The following is a 19,488-nucleotide window of genomic DNA, read 5'->3' as shown; positions in this document are numbered from 1 at the left end:
CCTCACAGAGTTACATCTGTATTTCGTGGATCTCTTTGCTAGCCTTATTTCTGTGGAATCTGAGAACAGATATTTCGGATCCCTTGGAAGACTATAGGGCCAAAGGAAATATCCTCCGATAACAAAGAGAAAGAAGCTTTCTGAGAAACTTCTTTGTGTTCTGTGAAATCATCTCACAGAGTTACAGCTTTCCCCTCAAGAAGTCTTTCGATAAGACAGTTCTTGTGGAATTGGCAAAGTGATATTTGGAAGCCCATAGAGGGCTATGGTGAAAAAGGAAATATCCTCAGATGAAATCTGGAAAGAAGCTTTCTGAGAAACTGCTTAGTGTTCTGTAAATTCATCTCACAGAGTTACAACTGTATTTCGTGGATCTCTTTGCTAGCCTTATTTCTGTGGAATCTGAGAACAGATATTTCGGATCCCTTTGAAGACTATAGGGCCAAAGGAAATATCCTCTGATAAAAAAGAGAAAGAAGCTTTCTGAGAAACTTCTTTGTGTTCTGTGAAATCATCTCACAGAGTTACAGCTTTCCCCTCAAGAAGGCTTTCGCTAAGACAGTTCTTGTGGAATTGGCAAAGTGATATTTGGAAGCCCTTAGAGGGCTAAGGTGAAAAAGGAAATATCCTCAGATGAAATCTGGAAAGAAGCTTTCTGAGAAACTGCTTAGTGTTCTGTTAATTCATCTCACAGAGTTACATCTGTATTTCATGGATCTCTTTGCTAGCCTTATTTCTGTGGAATCTGAGAACAGATGTTTCGGATCCCTTTGAAGACTATAGGGCCAAAGGAAATATCCTCCGATAACAAAGAGAAAGAAGCTTTTTGAGAAACTTCTTTGTGTTCTGTGAAATCATCTCACAGAGTTACAGCTTTCCCCTCAAGAAGCCTTTCGCTAAGACAGTACTTGTGGAATTGGCAATGTGATATTTGGAAGCCCATAGAGGGCTATGGTGAAAAAGGAAATATCCTCAGATGAAATCTGGAAAGAAGCTTTCTGAGAAACTGCTCTGTGATGTGTGACTTCCACTCACAGAGTTATATGTGTATTTCGTGGATCTCTTTGCTAGCCTTATTTCTGTGGAATCTGAGAACAGATATTTCGGATCCCTTTGAAGACTATAGGGCCAAAGGAAATATCCTCCGATAACAAAGAGAAATAAGCTTTCTGAGAAACTTCTTTGTGTTCTGTGAAATCATCTCACAGAGTTACAGCTTTCCCCTCAAGAAGCCTTTCGCTAAGACAGTTCTTGGGGAATTGGCAAAGTGATATTTGGAAGCCCATAGAGGGCTATGGTGAAAAAGGAAATATCCTCAGATGAAATCTGGAAAGAAGCTTTCTGAGAAACTGCTTAGTGTTCTGTTAATTCATCTCACAGAGTTACATCTGTATTTCGTGGATCTCTTTGCTAGCCTTATTTCTGTGGAATCTGATAACAGTTATTTCGGATCCCTTTGAAGACTATAGGGCCAAAGGAAATATCCTCCGATAACAAAGAGAAATAAGCTTTCTGAGAAACTTCTTTGTGTTCTGTGAAATCATCTCACAGAGTTACAGCTTTCCCCTCAAGAAGCCTTTCGCTAAGACAGTTCTTGTGGAATTGGCAAAGTGATATTTGGAAGCCCATAGAGGGCTATGGTGAAAAAGGAAATATCCTCAGATGAAATCTGGAAAGAAGCTTTCTGAGAAACTGCTTAGTGTTCTGTAAATTCATCTCACAGAGTTACAACTGTATTTCGTGGATCTCTTTGCTAGCCTTATTTCTGTGGAATCTGAGAACAGATATTTCGGATCCCTTTGAAGACTATAGGGCCAAAGGAAATATCCTCCAATAACAAAGAGAAAGAAGCTTTCTGAGAAACTTCTTTGTGTTCTGTGAAATCATCTCACAGAGTTACAGCTTTCCCCTCAAGAAGCCTTTCGCTAAGACAGTTCCTGTGGAATTGGCAAAGTGATATTTGGAAGCCCATAGAGGGCTATGGTGAAAAAGGAAATATCCTCAGAAGAAATCTGGAAAGAAGCTTTCTGAGAAACTGCTCTGTGATGTGTGACTTCCCCTCACAGAGTTACATCTGTATTTCGTGGATCTCTTTGCTAGCCTTATTTCTGTGGAATCTTAGAACAGATATTTCGGATCCCTTGGAAGACTATAGGGCCAAAGGAAATATCCTCCGATAACAAAGAGAAAGAAGCTTTCTGAGAAACTTCTTTGTGTTCTGTGAAATCATCTCACAGAGTTACAGCTTTCCCCTCAAGAAGTCTTTCGATAAGACAGTTCTTGTGGAATTGGCAAAGTGATATTTGGAAGCCCATAGAGGGCTATGGTGAAAAAGGAAATATCCTCAGATGAAATCTGGAAAGAAGCTTTCTGAGAAACTGCTTAGTGTTCTGTAAATTCATCTCACAGAGTTACAACTGTATTTCGTGGATCTCTTTGCTAGCCTTATTTCTGTGGAATCTGAGAACAGATATTTCGGATCCCTTTGAAGACTATAGGGCCAAAGGAAATATCCTCTGATAACAAAGAGAAAGAAGCTTTCTGAGAAACTTCTTTGTGTTCTGTGAAATCATCTCACAGAGTTACAGCTTTCCCCTCAAGAAGGCTTTCGCTAAGACAGTTCTTGTGGAATTGGCAAAGTGATATTTGGAAGCCCTTAGAGGGCTATGGTGAAAAAGGAAATATCCTCAGATGAAATCTGGAAAGAAGCTTTCTGAGAAACTGCTTAGTGTTCTGTTAATTCATCTCACAGAGTTACATCTGTATTTCGTGGATCTCTTTGCTAGCCTTATTTCTGTGGAATCTGAGAAGAGATAATTCGGATCCCTTTGAAGACTATAGGGCCAAAGGAAATATCCTCCGATAACAAAGAGAAAGAAGCTTTCTGAGAAACTTCTTTGTGTTCTATGAAATCATCTCACAGAGTTACAGCTTTCCCCTCAAGAAGCCTTTCGCTAAGACAGTTCTTGTGGAATTGGCAAATTGATATTTGGAAGCCCATAGAGGACTATGGTGAAAAAGGAAATATCCTCAGATGAAATATGGAAAGAAGCTTTCTGCGAAACTGCTTAGTGTTCTGTTAATTCATCTAAAGGGTTATATCTGTATTTCGTGGATCTCTGTGCTAGCCTTATTTCTGTGGCATCTGAGAACAGATATTTCGGATCCCTTTGAAGACTATAGGGCCAAAGGAAATATCCTCCGATAACAAAGAGAAAGAAGCTTTCTGAGAAACTTCTTTGTGTTCTGTGAAATCATCTCACAGAGTTACAGCTTTCCCCTCAAGAAGCCTTTCGCTAAGACAGTTCTTGTGGAATTGGCAAAGTGATATTTGGAAGCCCGTAGTGGGCTATGCTGAAAAAGGAAATATTCTCAGATGAAATCTAGACAGATGCTTTCTGAGAAGCTGCTCTGTGATATGTGACTTCCACTCACAGAGTTACATCGGTATTTTGTGGATCTCTTTGCTAGCCTTATTTCTGTGGAATCTGAGAACAGATATTTCGGATCCCTTTGAAGACTATAGGGCCAAAGGAAATATCCTCTGATAACAAAGAGAAAGAAGCTTTCTGAGAAACTTCTTTGTGTTCTGTGAAATCATCTCACAGAGTTACAGCTTTCCCCTCAAGAAGGCTTTCGCTAAGACAGTTCTTGTGGAATTGGCAAAGTGATATTTGGAAGCCCTTAGAGGGCTAAGGTGAAAAAGGAAATATCCTCAGATGAAATCTGGAAAGAAGCTTTCTGAGAAACTGCTTAGTGTTCTGTTAATTCATCTCACAGAGTTACATCTGTATTTCATGGATCTCTTTGCTAGCCTTATTTCTGTGGAATCTGAGAACAGATGTTTCGGATCCCTTTGAAGACTATAGGGCCAAAGGAAATATCCTCCGATAACAAAGAGAAAGAAGCTTTTTGAGAAACTTCTTTGTGTTCTGTGAAATCATCTCACAGAGTTACAGCTTTCCCCTCAAGAAGCCTTTCGCTAAGACAGTACTTGTGGAATTGGCAAAGTGATATTTGGAAGCCCATAGAGGGCTATGGTGAAAAAGGAAATATCCTCAGATGAAATCTGGAAAGAAGCTTTCTGAGAAACTGCTCTGTGATGTGTGACTTCCACTCACAGAGTTATATGTGTATTTCGTGGATCTCTTTGCTAGCCTTATTTCTGTGGAATCTGAGAACAGATATTTCGGATCCCTTTGAAGACTATAGGGCCAAAGGAAATATCCTCCGATAACAAAGAGAAATAAGCTTTCTGAGAAACTTCTTTGTGTTCTGTGAAATCATCTCACAGAGTTACAGCTTTCCCCTCAAGAAGCCTTTCGCTAAGACAGTTCTTGGGGAATTGGCAAAGTGATATTTGGAAGCCCATAGAGGGCTATGGTGAAAAAGGAAATATCCTCAGATGAAATCTGGAAAGAAGCTTTCTGAGAAACTGCTTAGTGTTCTGTTAATTCATCTCACAGAGTTACATCTGTATTTCGTGGATCTCTTTGCTAGCCTTATTTCTGTGGAATCTGATAACAGTTATTTCGGATCCCTTTGAAGACTATAGGGCCAAAGGAAATATCCTCCGATAACAAAGAGAAATAAGCTTTCTGAGAAACTTCTTTGTGTTCTGTGAAATCATCTCACAGAGTTACAGCTTTCCCCTCAAGAAGGCTTTCGCTAAGACAGTTCTTGTGGAATTGGCAAAGTGATATTTGGAAGCCCATAGAGGGCTATGGTGAAAAAGGAAATATCCTCAGATGAAATCTGGAAAGAAGCTTTCTGAGAAACTGCTTAGTGTTCTGTAAATTCATCTCACAGAGTTACAACTGTATTTCGTGGATCTCTTTGCTAGCCTTATTTCTGTGGAATCTGAGAACAGATATTTCGGATCCCTTTGAAGACTATAGGGCCAAAGGAAATATCCTCCAATAACAAAGAGAAAGAAGCTTTCTGAGAAACTTCTTTGTGTTCTGTGAAATCATCTCACAGAGTTACAGCTTTCCCCTCAAGAAGCCTTTCGTTAAGACAGTTCCTGTGGAATTGGCAAAGTGATATTTGGAAGCCCATAGAGGGCTATGGTGAAAAAGGAAATATCCTCAGAAGAAATCTGGAAAGAAGCTTTCTGAGAAACTGCTCTGTGATGTGTGACTTCCCCTCACAGAGTTACATCTGTATTTCGTGGATCTCTTTGCTAGCCTTATTTCTGTGGAATCTGAGAACAGATATTTCGGATCCCTTGGAAGACTATAGGGCCAAAGGAAATATCCTCCGATAACAAAGAGAAAGAAGCTTTCTGAGAAACTTCTTTGTGTTCTGTGAAATCATCTCACAGAGTTACAGCTTTCCCCTCAAGAAGTCTTTCGATAAGACAGTTCTTGTGGAATTGGCAAAGTGATATTTGGAAGCCCGTAGAGGGCTATGGTGAAAAAGGAAATATCCTCAGATGAAATCTGGAAAGAAGCTTTCTGAGAAACTGCTTAGTGTTCTGTAAATTCATCTCACAGAGTTACAACTGTATTTCGTGGATCTCTTTGCTAGCCTTATTTCTGTGGAATCTGAGAACAGATATTTCGGATCCCTTTGAAGACTATAGGGCCAAAGGAAATATCCTCTGATAACAAAGAGAAAGAAGCTTTCTGAGAAACTTCTTTGTGTTCTGTGAAATCATCTCACAGAGTTACAGCTTTCCCCTCAAGAAGGCTTTCGCTAAGACAGTTCTTGTGGAATTGGCAAAGTGATATTTGGAAGCCCTTAGAGGGCTAAGGTGAAAAAGGAAATATCCTCAGATGAAATCTGGAAAGAAGCTTTCTGAGAAACTGCTTAGTGTTCTGTTAATTCATCTCACAGAGTTACATCTGCATTTCGTGGATCTCTTTGCTAGCCTTATTTCTGTGGAATCTGAGAACAGATATTTCGGATCCCTTTGAAGACTATAGGGCCAAAGGAAATATCCTCCGATAACAAAGAGAAAGAAGCTTTCTGAGAAACTTCTTTGTGTTCTGTGAAATCATCTCACAGAGTTACAGCTTTCCCCTCAAGAAGCCTTTCGCTAAGACAGTTCTTGTGGAATTGGAAAAGTGATATTTGGAAGCCCATAGAGGGCTACGGTGAAAAAGGAAAAATCCTCAGTTGAAATCTGGAAAGAAGCTTTCTGAGAAACTGCTTAGTGTTCTGTAAATTCATCTCACAGAGTTACAACTGTATTTCGTGGATCTCTTTGCTAGCCTTATTTCTGTGGAATCTGAGAACAGATATTTCGGATCCCTTAGAAGACTATAGGGCCAAAGGAAATATCCTCCGATAAAAAAGAGAAAGAAGCTTTCTGAGAAACTTCTTTGTGTTCTGTGAAATCATCTCACAGAGTTACAGCTTTCCCCTCAAGAAGCCTTTCGCTAAGACAGTTCTTGTGGAATTGGAAAAGTGATATTTGAAAGCCCTTAGAGGGCTATGGTGAAAAAGGAAATATCCTCAGATGAAATCTGGAAAGAAGCTTTCTGAGAAACTGCTTAGTGTTCTGTTAATTCATCTCACAGAGTTACATCTGTATTTCGTGGATCTCTTTGCTAGCCTTATTTCTGTGGAATCTGAGAAGAGATATTTCGGATCCCTTTGAAGACTATAGGGCCAAAGGAAATATCCTCCGATAACAAAGAGAAAGAAGCTTTCTGAGAAACTTCTTTGTGTTCTATGAAATCATCTCACAGAGTTACAGCTTTCCCCTCAAGAAGCCTTGCGCTAAGACAGTTCTTCTGGAATTGGCAAATTGATATTTGGAAGCCCATAGAGGACTATGGTGAAAAAGGAAATATCCTCAGATGAAATATGGAAAGAAGCTTTCTGCGAAACTGCTTAGTGTTCTGTTAATTCATCTAAAGGGTTATATCTGTATTTCGTGGATCTCTGTGCTAGCCTTATTTCTGTGGAATCTGAAAACAGATATTTCGGATCCCTTTGAAGACTATGGGGCCAAAGGAAATATCCTGCGATAACAAAGAGAAAGAAGCATTCTGAGAAACTTCTTAGTGTTCTGTGAAATCATCTCACAGAGTTACAGCTTTCCCCTCAAGAAGCCTTTCGCTAAGACAGTTCTTGTGGAATTGGCAAAGTGATATTTGGAAGCCCATAGAGGGCTATGGTGAAAAAGGAAATATCCTCAGATTAAATCTGGAAAGAAGCTTTCTGACAAACTGCTTAGTGTTCTGTTAATTCATCTCACAGAGTTACATCTGTATTTCGTGTATCTCTTTGCTAGCCTTATTTCTGTGGAATTTGAGAACAGATATTTCGGATCCTTTGAAGACTATAGGGCCAAAGGAAATATCCTCCGATAACAAAGAGAAAGAAGCTTTCTGAGAAACTTCTCGTGTTCTCTGAAATCATCTCACAGAGTTACAGCTTTCCCCTCAAGAAGCCTTTCGCTAAGACAGTTCTTGTGGAATTGGCAAAGTGATATTTGGAAGCCCATAGAGGGCTATGGTGAAAAAGGAAATATCCTCAGTTGAAATCTGGAAAGAAGCTTTCTGAGAAACTGCTTAGTGTTCTGTAAATTCATCTCACAGAGTTACATCTGCATTTCGTGGATCTCTTTGCTAGCCTTATTTCTGTGGAATCTGAGAACAGATATTTCGGATCCCTTAGAAGACTATAGGGCCAAAGGAAATATCCTCCGATAAAAAAGAGAAAGAAGCTTTCTGAGAAACTTCTTTGTGTTCTGTGAAATCATCTCACAGAGTTACAGCTTTCCCCTCAAGAAGCCTTTCGCTAAGACAGTTCTTGTGGAATTGGCAAAGTGATATTTGAAAGCCCTTAGAGGGCTATGGTGAAAAAGGAAATATCCTCAGATGAAATCTGGAAAGAAGCTTTCTGAGAAACTGCTTAGTGTTCTGTTAATTCATCTCACAGAGTTACATCTGTATTTCGTGGATCTCTTTGCTAGCCTTATTTCTGTGGAATCTGAGAAGAGATATTTCGGATCCCTTTGAAGACTATAGGGCCAAAGGAAATATCCTCCGATAACAAAGAGAAAGAAGCTTTCTGAGAAACTTCTTTGTGTTCTATGAAATCATCTCACAGAGTTACAGCTTTCCCCTCAAGAAGCCTTTCGCTAAGACAGTTCTTGTGGAATTGGCAAATTGATATTTGGAAGCCCTTAGAGGACTATGGTGAAAAAGGAAATATCCTCAGATGAAATATGGAAAGAAGCTTTCTGCGAAACTGCTTAGTGTTCTGTTAATTCATCTAAAGGGTTATATCTGTATTTCGTGGATCTCTTTGCTAGCCTTATTTCTGTGGAATCTGAAAACAGATATTTCGGATCCCTTTGAAGACTATGGGGCCAAAGGAAATATCCTGCGATAACAAAGAGAAAGAAGCTTTCTGAGAAACTTCTTAGTGTTCTGTGAAATCATCTCACAGAGTTACAGCTTTCCCCTCAAGAAGCCTTTCGCTAAGACAGTTCTTGTGGAGTTGGCAAAGTGATATTTGGAAGCCCATAGAGGGCTATGGTGAAAAAGGAAATATCCTCAGATGAAATCTGGAAAGAAGCTTTCTGAGAAACTGCTTAGTGTTCTGTTAATTCATCTCACAGAGTTACATCTGTATTTCGTGGATCTCTTTGCTAGCCTTATTTCTGTGGAATCTGAGAACAGATATTTCGGATCCCTTTGAAGACTATAGGGCCAAAGGAAATATCCTCCGATAACAAAGAGAAAGAAGCTTTCTGAGAAACTTCTTTGTGTTCTGTGAAATCATCTCACAGAGTTACAGCTTTCCCCTCAAGAAGCCTTTCGCTAAGACAGTTCTTGTGGAATTGGCAAAGTGATATTTGGAAGCCCGTAGTGGGCTATGGTGAAAAAGGAAATATTCTCAGATGAAATCTAGACAGATTCTTTCTGAGAAGCTGCTCTGTGATATGTGACTTCCACTCACAGGGTTACATCGGTATTTTGTGGATCTCTTTGCTAGCCTTATTTCTGTGGAATCTGAGAACAGATATTTCGGATCCCTTTGAAGACTATAGGGCCAAAGGAAATATCCTCCGATAACAAAGAGAAGGAAGCTTTCTGAGGAACTTCTTTGTGTTCTGTGAAATCATCTCACAGAGTTACAGCTTTCCCCTCAAGAAGTCTTTCGCTAAGACAGTTCTTGTGGAATTTGGAAAGTGATATTTGGAAGCCCATAGAGGTCTATGGTGAAAAAGGAAATATCCTCAGATGAAATCTGGAAAAAAGCTTTCTGAGAAACTGCTTAGTGTTCTGTTAATTCATCTCACAGAGTTACATCTGTATTTCATGGATCTCTTTGCTAGCCTTATTTCTGTGGAATCTGAGAACAGATGTTTCGGATCCCTTTGAAGACTATAGGGCCAAAGGAAATATCCTCCGATAACAAAGAGAAAGAAGCTTTTTTAGAAACTTCTTTGTGTTCTGTGAAATCATCTCACAGAGTTACAGCTTTCCCCTCAAGAAGCCTTTCGCTAAGACAGTACTTGTGGAATTGGCAAAGTGATATTTGGAAGCCCATAGAGGGCTATGGTGAAAAAGGAAATATCCTCAGATGAAATCTGGAAAGAAGCTTTCTGAGAAACTGCTCTGTGATGTGTGACTTCCACTCACAGAGTTATATGTGTATTTCGTGGATCTCTTTGCTAGCCTTATTTCTGTGGAATTTGAGAACAGATATTTCGGATCCCTTTGAAGACTATAGGGCCAAAGGAAATATCCTCCGATAACAAAGAGAAAGAAGCTTTCTGAGAAACTTCTTTGTGTTCTGTGAAATCATCTCACAGAGTTACAGCTTTCCCCTCAAGAGGCCTTTCGCTAAGACAGTTCTTGTGGAATTGGCAAAGTGATATTTGGAAGCCCATAGAGGGCTATGGTGAAAAAGGAAATATCCTCAGATGAAATCTGGAAAGAAGCTTTCTGAGAAACTGCTTAGTGTTCTGTTAATTCATCTCACAGAGTTACATCTGTATTTCGTGGATCTCTTTGCTAGCCTTATTTCTGTGGAATCTGATAACAGTTATTTCGGATCCCTTTGAAGACTATAGGGCCAAAGGAAATATCCTCCGATACCAAAGAGAAAGAAGCTTTCTGAGAAACTTCTTTGTGTTCTGTGAAATCATCTCACAGAGTTACAGCTTTCCCCTCAAGAAGCCTTTCGCTAAGACAGTTCTTGTGGAATTGGCAAAGTGATATTTGGAAGCCCATAGAGGGCTATGGTGAAAAAGGAAATATCCTCAGATTAAATCTGGAAAGAAGCTTTCTGACAAACTGCTTAGTGTTCTGTTAATTCATCTCACAGAGTTACATCTGTATTTCGTGTATCTCTTTGCTAGCCTTATTTCTGTGGAATTTGAGAACAGATATTTCGGATCCTTTGAAGACTATAGGGCCAAAGGAAATATCCTCCGATAACAAAGAGAAAGAAGCTTTCTGAGAAACTTCTCGTGTTCTCTGAAATCATCTCACAGAGTTACAGCTTTCCCCTCAAGAAGCCTTTCGCTAAGACAGTTCTTGTGGAATTGGCAAAGTGATATTTGGAAGCCCATAGAGGGCTATGGTGAAAAAGGAAATATCCTCAGTTGAAATCTGGAAAGAAGCTTTCTGAGAAACTGCTTAGTGTTCTGTAAATTCATCTCACAGAGTTACAACTGTATTTCGTGGATCTCTTTGCTAGCCTTATTTCTGTGGAATCTGAGAACAGATATTTCGGATCCCTTAGAAGACTATAGGGCCAAAGGAAATATCCTCCGATAAAAAAGAGAAAGAAGCTTTCTGAGAAACTTCTTTGTGTTCTGTGAAATCATCTCACAGAGTTACAGCTTTCCCCTCAAGAAGCCTTTCGCTAAGACAGTTCTTGTGGAATTGGCAAAGTGATATTTGAAAGCCCTTAGAGGGCTATGGTGAAAAAGGAAATATCCTCAGATGAAATCTGGAAAGAAGCTTTCTGAGAAACTGCTTAGTGTTCTGTTAATTCATCTCACAGAGTTACATCTGTATTTCGTGGATCTCTTTGCTAGCCTTATTTCTGTGGAATCTGAGAAGAGATATTTCGGATCCCTTTGAAGACTATAGGGCCAAAGGAAATATCCTCCGATAACAAAGAGAAAGAAGCTTTCTGAGAAACTTCTTTGTGTTCTATGAAATCATCTCACAGAGTTACAGCTTTCCCCTCAAGAAGCCTTTCGCTAAGACAGTTCTTGTGGAATTGGCAAATTGATATTTGGAAGCCCTTAGAGGACTATGGTGAAAAAGGAAATATCCTCAGATGAAATATGGAAAGAAGCTTTCTGCGAAACTGCTTAGTGTTCTGTTAATTCATCTAAAGGGTTATATCTGTATTTCGTGGATCTCTTTGCTAGCCTTATTTCTGTGGAATCTGAAAACAGATATTTCGGATCCCTTTGAAGACTATGGGGCCAAAGGAAATATCCTGCGATAACAAAGAGAAAGAAGCTTTCTGAGAAACTTCTTAGTGTTCTGTGAAATCATCTCACAGAGTTACAGCTTTCCCCTCAAGAAGCCTTTCGCTAAGACAGTTCTTGTGGAGTTGGCAAAGTGATATTTGGAAGCCCATAGAGGGCTATGGTGAAAAAGGAAATATCCTCAGATGAAATCTGGAAAGAAGCTTTCTGAGAAACTGCTTAGTGTTCTGTTAATTCATCTCACAGAGTTACATCTGTATTTCGTGGATCTCTTTGCTAGCCTTATTTCTGTGGAATCTGAGAACAGATATTTCGGATCCCTTTGAAGACTATAGGGCCAAAGGAAATATCCTCCGATAACAAAGAGAAAGAAGCTTTCTGAGAAACTTCTTTGTGTTCTGTGAAATCATCTCACAGAGTTACAGCTTTCCCCTCAAGAAGCCTTTCGCTAAGACAGTTCTTGTGGAATTGGCAAAGTGATATTTGGAAGCCCGTAGTGGGCTATGGTGAAAAAGGAAATATTCTCAGATGAAATCTAGACAGATTCTTTCTGAGAAGCTGCTCTGTGATATGTGACTTCCACTCACAGGGTTACATCGGTATTTTGTGGATCTCTTTGCTAGCCTTATTTCTGTGGAATCTGAGAACAGATATTTCGGATCCCTTTGAAGACTATAGGGCCAAAGGAAATATCCTCCGATAACAAAGAGAAGGAAGCTTTCTGAGGAACTTCTTTGTGTTCTGTGAAATCATCTCACAGAGTTACAGCTTTCCCCTCAAGAAGTCTTTCGCTAAGACAGTTCTTGTGGAATTTGGAAAGTGATATTTGGAAGCCCATAGAGGGCTATGGTGAAAAAGGAAATATCCTCAGATGAAATCTGGAAAAAAGCTTTCTGAGAAACTGCTTAGTGTTCTGTTAATTCATCTCACAGAGTTACATCTGTATTTCATGGATCTCTTTGCTAGCCTTATTTCTGTGGAATCTGAGAACAGATGTTTCGGATCCCTTTGAAGACTATAGGGCCAAAGGAAATATCCTCCGATAACAAAGAGAAAGAAGCTTTTTTAGAAACTTCTTTGTGTTCTGTGAAATCATCTCACAGAGTTACAGCTTTCCCCTCAAGAAGCCTTTCGCTAAGACAGTACTTGTGGAATTGGCAAAGTGATATTTGGAAGCCCATAGAGGGCTATGGTGAAAAAGGAAATATCCTCAGATGAAATCTGGAAAGAAGCTTTCTGAGAAACTGCTCTGTGATGTGTGACTTCCACTCACAGAGTTATATGTGTATTTCGTGGATCTCTTTGCTAGCCTTATTTCTGTGGAATTTGAGAACAGATATTTCGGATCCCTTTGAAGACTATAGGGCCAAAGGAAATATCCTCCGATAACAAAGAGAAAGAAGCTTTCTGAGAAACTTCTTTGTGTTCTGTGAAATCATCTCACAGAGTTACAGCTTTCCCCTCAAGAGGCCTTTCGCTAAGACAGTTCTTGTGGAATTGGCAAAGTGATATTTGGAAGCCCATAGAGGGCTATGGTGAAAAAGGAAATATCCTCAGATGAAATCTGGAAAGAAGCTTTCTGAGAAACTGCTTAGTGTTCTGTTAATTCATCTCACAGAGTTACATCTGTATTTCGTGGATCTCTTTGCTAGCCTTATTTCTGTGGAATCTGATAACAGTTATTTCGGATCCCTTTGAAGACTATAGGGCCAAAGGAAATATCCTCCGATAACAAAGAGAAATAAGCTTTCTGAGAAACTTCTTTGTGTTCTGTGAAATCATCTCACAGAGTTACAGCTTTCCCCTCAAGAAGCCTTTCGCTAAGACAGTTCTTGTGGAATTGGCAAAGTGATATTTGGAAGCCCATAGAGGGCTATGGTGAAAAAGGAAATATCCTCAGATGAAATCTGGAAAGAAGCTTTCTGAGAAACTGCTTAGTGTTCTGTAAATTCATCTCACAGAGTTACAACTGTATTTCGTGGATCTCTTTGCTAGCCTTATTTCTGTGGAATCTGAGAACAGATATTTCGGATCCCTTTGAAGACTATAGGGCCAAAGGAAATATCCTCCAATAACAAAGAGAAAGAAGCTTTCTGAGAAACTTCTTTGTGATCTATGAAATCATCTCACAGAGTTACAGCTTTCCCCTCAAGAAGCCTTTCGCTAAGACAGTTCCTGTGGAATTGGCAAAGTGATATTTGGAAGCCCATAGAGGACTATGGTGAAAAAGGAAATATCCTCAGAAGAAATCTGGAAAGAAGCTTTCTGAGAAACTGCTCTGTGATGTGTGACTTCCACTCACAGAGTTACATCTGTATTTCGTGGATCTCTTTGCTAGCCTTATTTCTGTGGAATCTGAGAACAGATATTTCGGATCCCATGGAAGACTATAGGGCCAAAGGAAATATCCTCCGATAACAAAGAGAAAGAAGCTTTCTGAGAAACTTCTTTGTGTTCTGTGAAATCATCTCACAGAGTTACAGCTTTCCCCTCAAGAAGTCTTTCGCTAAGACAGTTCTTGTGGAATTGGCAAAGTGATATTTGGAAGCCCATAGAGGGCTATGGTGAAAAAGGAAATATCCTCAGATGAAATCTGGAAAGAAGCTTTCTGAGAAACTGCTTAGTGTTCTGTAAATTCATCTCACAGAGTTACAACTGTATTTCGTGGATCTCTTTGCTAGCCTTATTTCTGTGGAATCTGAGAACAGATATTTCGGATCCCTTTGAAGACTATAGGGCCAAAGGAAATATCCTCCGATAACAAAGAGAAAGAAGCTTTCTGAGAAACTTCTTTGTGTTCTGTGAAATCATCTCACAGAGTTACAGCTTTCCCCTCAAGAAGGCTTTCGCTAAGACAGTTCTTGTGGAATTGGCAAAGTGATATTTGGAAGCCCTTAGAGGGCTAAGGTGAAAAAGGAAATATCCTCAGATGAAATCTGGAAAGAAGCTTTCTGCGAAACTGCTTAGTGTTCTGTTAATTCATCTAAAGGGTTATATCTGTATTTCGTGGATCTCTGTGCTAGCCTTATTTCTGTGGAATCTGAAAACAGATATTTCGGATCCCTTTGAAGACTATGGGGCCAAAGGAAATATCCTGCGATAACAAAGAGAAAGAAGCATTCTGAGAAACTTCTTAGTGTTCTGTGAAATCATCTCACAGAGTTACAGCTTTCCCCTCAAGAAGCCTTTCGCTAAGACAGTTCTTGTGGAATTGGCAAAGTGATATTTGGAAGCCCATAGAGGGCTATGGTGAAAAAGGAAATATCCTCAGATGAAATCTGGAAAGAAGCTTTCTGAGAAACTGCTTAGTGTTCTGTTAATTCATCTCACAGAGTTACATCTGTATTTCGTGTATCTCTTTGCTAGCCTTATTTCTGTGGAATCTGAGAACAGATATTTCGGATCCTTTGAAGACTATAGGGCCAAAGGAAATATCCTCCGATAACAAAGAGAAAGAAGCTTTCTGAGAAACTTCTCGTGTTCTCTGAAATCATCTCACAGAGTTACAGCTTTCCCCTCAAGAAGCCTTTCGCTAAGACAGTTCTTGTGGAATTGGCAAAGTGATATTTGGAAGCCCATAGAGGGCTATGGTGAAAAAGGAAATATCCTCAGTTGAAATCTGGAAAGAAGCTTTCTGAGAAACTGCTTAGTGTTCTGTAAATTCATCTCACAGAGTTACAACTGTATTTCGTGGATCTCTTTGCTAGCCTTATTTCTGTGGAATCTGAGAACAGATATTTCGGATCCCTTAGAAGACTATAGGGCCAAAGGAAATATCCTCCGATAAAAAAGAGAAAGAAGCTTTCTGAGAAACTTCTTTGTGTTCTGTGAAATCATCTCACAGAGTTACAGCTTTCCCCTCAAGAAGCCTTTCGCTAAGACAGTTCTTGTGGAATTGGCAAAGTGATATTTGAAAGCCCTTAGAGGGCTATGGTGAAAAAGGAAATATCCTCAGATGAAATCTGGAAAGAAGCTTTCTGAGAAACTGCTTAGTGTTCTGTTAATTCATCTCACAGAGTTACATCTGTATTTCGTGGATCTCTTTGCTAGCCTTATTTCTGTGGAATCTGAGAAGAGATATTTCGGATCCCTTTGAAGACTATAGGGCCAAAGGAAATATCCTCCGATAACAAAGAGAAAGAAGCTTTCTGAGAAACTTCTTTGTGTTCTATGAAATCATCTCACAGAGTTACAGCTTTCCCCTCAAGAAGCCTTTCGCTAAGACAGTTCTTGTGGAATTGGCAAATTGATATTTGGAAGCCCATAGAGGACTATGGTGAAAAAGGAAATATCCTCAGATGAAATATGGAAAGAAGCTTTCTGCGAAACTGCTTAGTGTTCTGTTAATTCATCTAAAGGGTTATATCTGTATTTCGTGGATCTCTTTGCTAGCCTTATTTCTGTGGAATCTGAAAACAGATATTTCGGATCCCTTTGAAGACTATGGGGCCAAAGGAAATATCCTGCGATAACAAAGAGAAAGAAGCTTTCTGAGAAACTTCTTAGTGTTCTGTGAAATCATCTCACAGAGTTACAGCTTTCCCCTCAAGAAGCCTTTCGCTAAGACAGTTCTTGTGGAATTGGCAAAGTGATATTTGGAAGCCCATAGAGGGCTATGGTGAAAAAGGAAATATCCTCAGATGAAATCTGGAAAGAAGCTTTCTGAGAAACTGCTTAGTGTTCTGTTAATTCATCTCACAGAGTTACATCTGTATTTCGTGGATCTCTTTGCTAGCCTTATTTCTGTGGAATCTGAGAACAGATATTTCGGATCCCTTTGAAGACTATAGGGCCAAAGGAAATATCCTCCGATAACAAAGAGAAAGAAGCTTTCTGAGAAACTTCTTTGTGTTCTGTGAAATCATCTCACAGAGTTACAGCTTTCCCCTCAAGAAGCCTTTCGCTAAGACAGTTCTTGTGGAATTGGCAAAGTGATATTTGGAAGCCCGTAGTGGGCTATGGTGAAAAAGGAAATATTCTCAGATGAAATCTAGACAGATTCTTTCTGAGAAGCTGCTCTGTGATATGTGACTTCCACTCACAGAGTTACATCGGTATTTTGTGGATCTCTTTGCTAGCCTTATTTCTGTGGAATCTGAGAACAGATATTTCGGATCCCTTTGAAGACTATAGGGCCAAAGGAAATATCCTCCGATAACAAAGAGAAGGAAGCTTTCTGAGGAACTTCTTTGTGTTCTGTGAAATCATCTCACAGAGTTACAGCTTTCCCCTCAAGAAGTCTTTCGCTAAGACAGTTCTTGTGGAATTTGGAAAGTGATATTTGGAAGCCCATAGAGGGCTATGGTGAAAAAGGAAATATCCTCAGATGAAATCTGGAAAAAAGCTTTCTGAGAAACTGCTTAGTGTTCTGTTAATTCATCTCACAGAGTTACATCTGTATTTCATGGATCTCTTTGCTAGGCTTATTTCTGTGGAATCTGAGAACAGATGTTTCGGATCCCTTTGAAGACTATAGGGCCAAAGGAAATATCCTCCGATAACAAAGAGAAAGAAGCTTTTTGAGAAACTTCTTTGTGTTCTGTGAAATCATCTCACAGAGTTACAGCTTTCTCCTCAAGAAGCCTTTCGCTAAGACAGTACTTGTGGAATTGCCAAAGTGATATTTGGAAGCCCATAGAGGGCTATGGTGAAAAAGGAAATATCCTCAGATGAAATCTGGAAAGAAGCTTTCTGAGAAACTGCTCTGTGATGTGTGACTTCCACTCACAGAGTTATATGTGTATTTCGTGGATCTCTTTGCTAGCCTTATTTCTGTGGAATCTGAGAACAGATATTTCGGATCCCTTTGAAGACTATAGGGCCAAAGGAAATATCCTCCGATAACAAAGAGAAAGAAGCTTTCTGAGAAACTTCTTTGTGTTCTGTGAAATCATCTCACAGAGTTACAGCTTTCCCCTCAAGAGGCCTTTCGCTAAGACAGTTCTTGGGGAATTGGCAAAGTGATATTTGGAAGCCCATAGAGGGCTATGGTGAAAAAGGAAATATCCTCAGATGAAATCTGGAAAGAAGCTTTCTGAGAAACTGCTTAGTGTTCTGTTAATTCATCTCACAGAGTTACATCTGTATTTCGTGGATCTCTTTGCTAGCCTTATTTCTGTGGAATCTGATAACAGTTATTTCGGATCCCTTTGAAGACTATAGGGCCAAAGGAAATATCCTCCGATAACAAAGAGAAATAAGCTTTCTGAGAAACTTCTTTGTGTTCTGTGAAATCATCTCACAGAGTTACAGCTTTCCCCTCAAGAAGCCTTTCGCTAAGACAGTTCTTGTGGAATTGGCAAAGTGATATTTGGAAGCCCATAGAGGGCTATGGTGAAAAAGGAAATATCCTCAGATGAAATCTGGAAAGAAGCTTTCTGAGAAACTGCTTAGTGTTCTGTAAATTCATCTCACAGAGTTACAACTGTATTTCGTGGATCTCTTTGCTAGCCTTATTTCTGTGGAATCTGAGAACAGATATTTCGGATCCCTTTGAAGACTATAGGGCCAAAGGTAATATCCTCCAATAACAAAGAGAAAGAAGCTTTCTGAGAAACTTCTTTGTGATCTGTGAAATCATCTCACAGAGTTACAGCTTTCCCCTCAAGAAGCCTTTCGCTAAGACAGTTCCTGTGGAATTGTCAAAGTGATATTTGGAAGCCCATAGAGGACTATGGTGAAAAAGGAAATATCCTCAGAAGAAATCTGGAAAGAAGCTTTCTGAGAAACTGCTCTGTGATATGTGACTTCCACTCACAGAGTTACATCTGTATTTCGTGGATCTCTTTGCTAGCCTTATTTCTGTGGAATCTGAGAACAGATATTTCGGATACCTTGGAAGACTATAGGGCCAAAGGAAATATCCTCCGATAACAAAGAGAAAGAAGATTTCTGAGAAACTTCTTTGTGTTCTGTGAAATCATCTCACAGAGTTACAGCTTTCCCCTCAAGAAGTCTTTCGATAAGACAGTTCTTTGGAATTGGCAAAGTGATATTTGGAAGCCCATAGAGGGCTATGGTGAAAAAGGAAATATCCTCAGATGAAATCTGGAAAGAAGCTTTCTGAGAAACTGCTTAGTGTTCTGTAAATTCATCTCACAGAGTTACAACTGTATTTCGTGGATCTCTTTGCTAGCCTTATTTCTGTGGAATCTGAGAACAGATATTTCGGATCCCTTTGAAGACTATAGGGCCAAAGGAAATATCCTCCGATAACAAAGAGAAAGAAGCTTTCTGAGAAACTTCTTTGTGTTCTGTGAAATCATCTCACAGAGTTACAGCTTTCCCCTCAAGAAGGCTTTCGCTAAGACAGTTCTTGTGGAATTGGCAAAGTGATATTTGGAAGCCCTTAGAGGGCTAAGGTGAAAAAGTAAATATCCTCAGATGAAATCTGGAAAGAAGCTTTCTGAGAAACTGCTTAGTGTTCTGTTAATTCATCTCACAGAGTTACATCTGCATTTCGTGGATCTCTTTGCTAGCCTTATTTCTGTGGAATCTGAGAACAGATATTTCGGATCCCTTTGAAGACTATAGGGCCAAAGGAAATATCCTCCGATAACAAAGAGAAAGAAGCTTTCTGAGAAACTTCTTTGTGTTCTGTGAAATCAACTCACAGAGTTACAGCTTTCCCCTCAAGAAGCCTTTCGCTAAGACAGTACTTGTGGAATTGGCAAAGTGATATTTGGAAGCCCATAGAGGGCTATGGTGAAAAAGGAAATATCCTCAGATGAAAGCTGGAAAGAAGCTTTCTGAGAAACTGCTCTGTGATGTGTGACTTCCACTCACAGAGTTATATGTGTATTTCGTGGATCTCTTTGCTAGCCTTATTTCTGTGGAATCTGAGAACAGATATTTCGGATCCCTTTGAAGACTATAGGACCAAAGGAAATATCCTCCGATAACAAAGAGAAAGAAGCTTTCTGAGAAAGTTCTTTGTGTTCTTTGAAATCATCTCACAGAGTTACAGCTTTCCCCTCAAGAAGCCTTTCGCTAAGACAGTTCTTGTGGAATTGGCAAAGTGATATTTGGAAGCCCTTAGAGGGCTATGGTGAAAAAGGAAATATCCTCAGATG

This window comes from Macaca fascicularis, chromosome 1, assembly GCF_037993035.2.
Source record: "Macaca fascicularis isolate 582-1 chromosome 1, T2T-MFA8v1.1".
Lineage (NCBI taxonomy): Eukaryota > Metazoa > Chordata > Mammalia > Primates > Cercopithecidae > Macaca > Macaca fascicularis.
The sequence above is the reverse complement of the archived record's forward strand: the minus strand, read 5'-3'. Positions refer to the sequence as shown.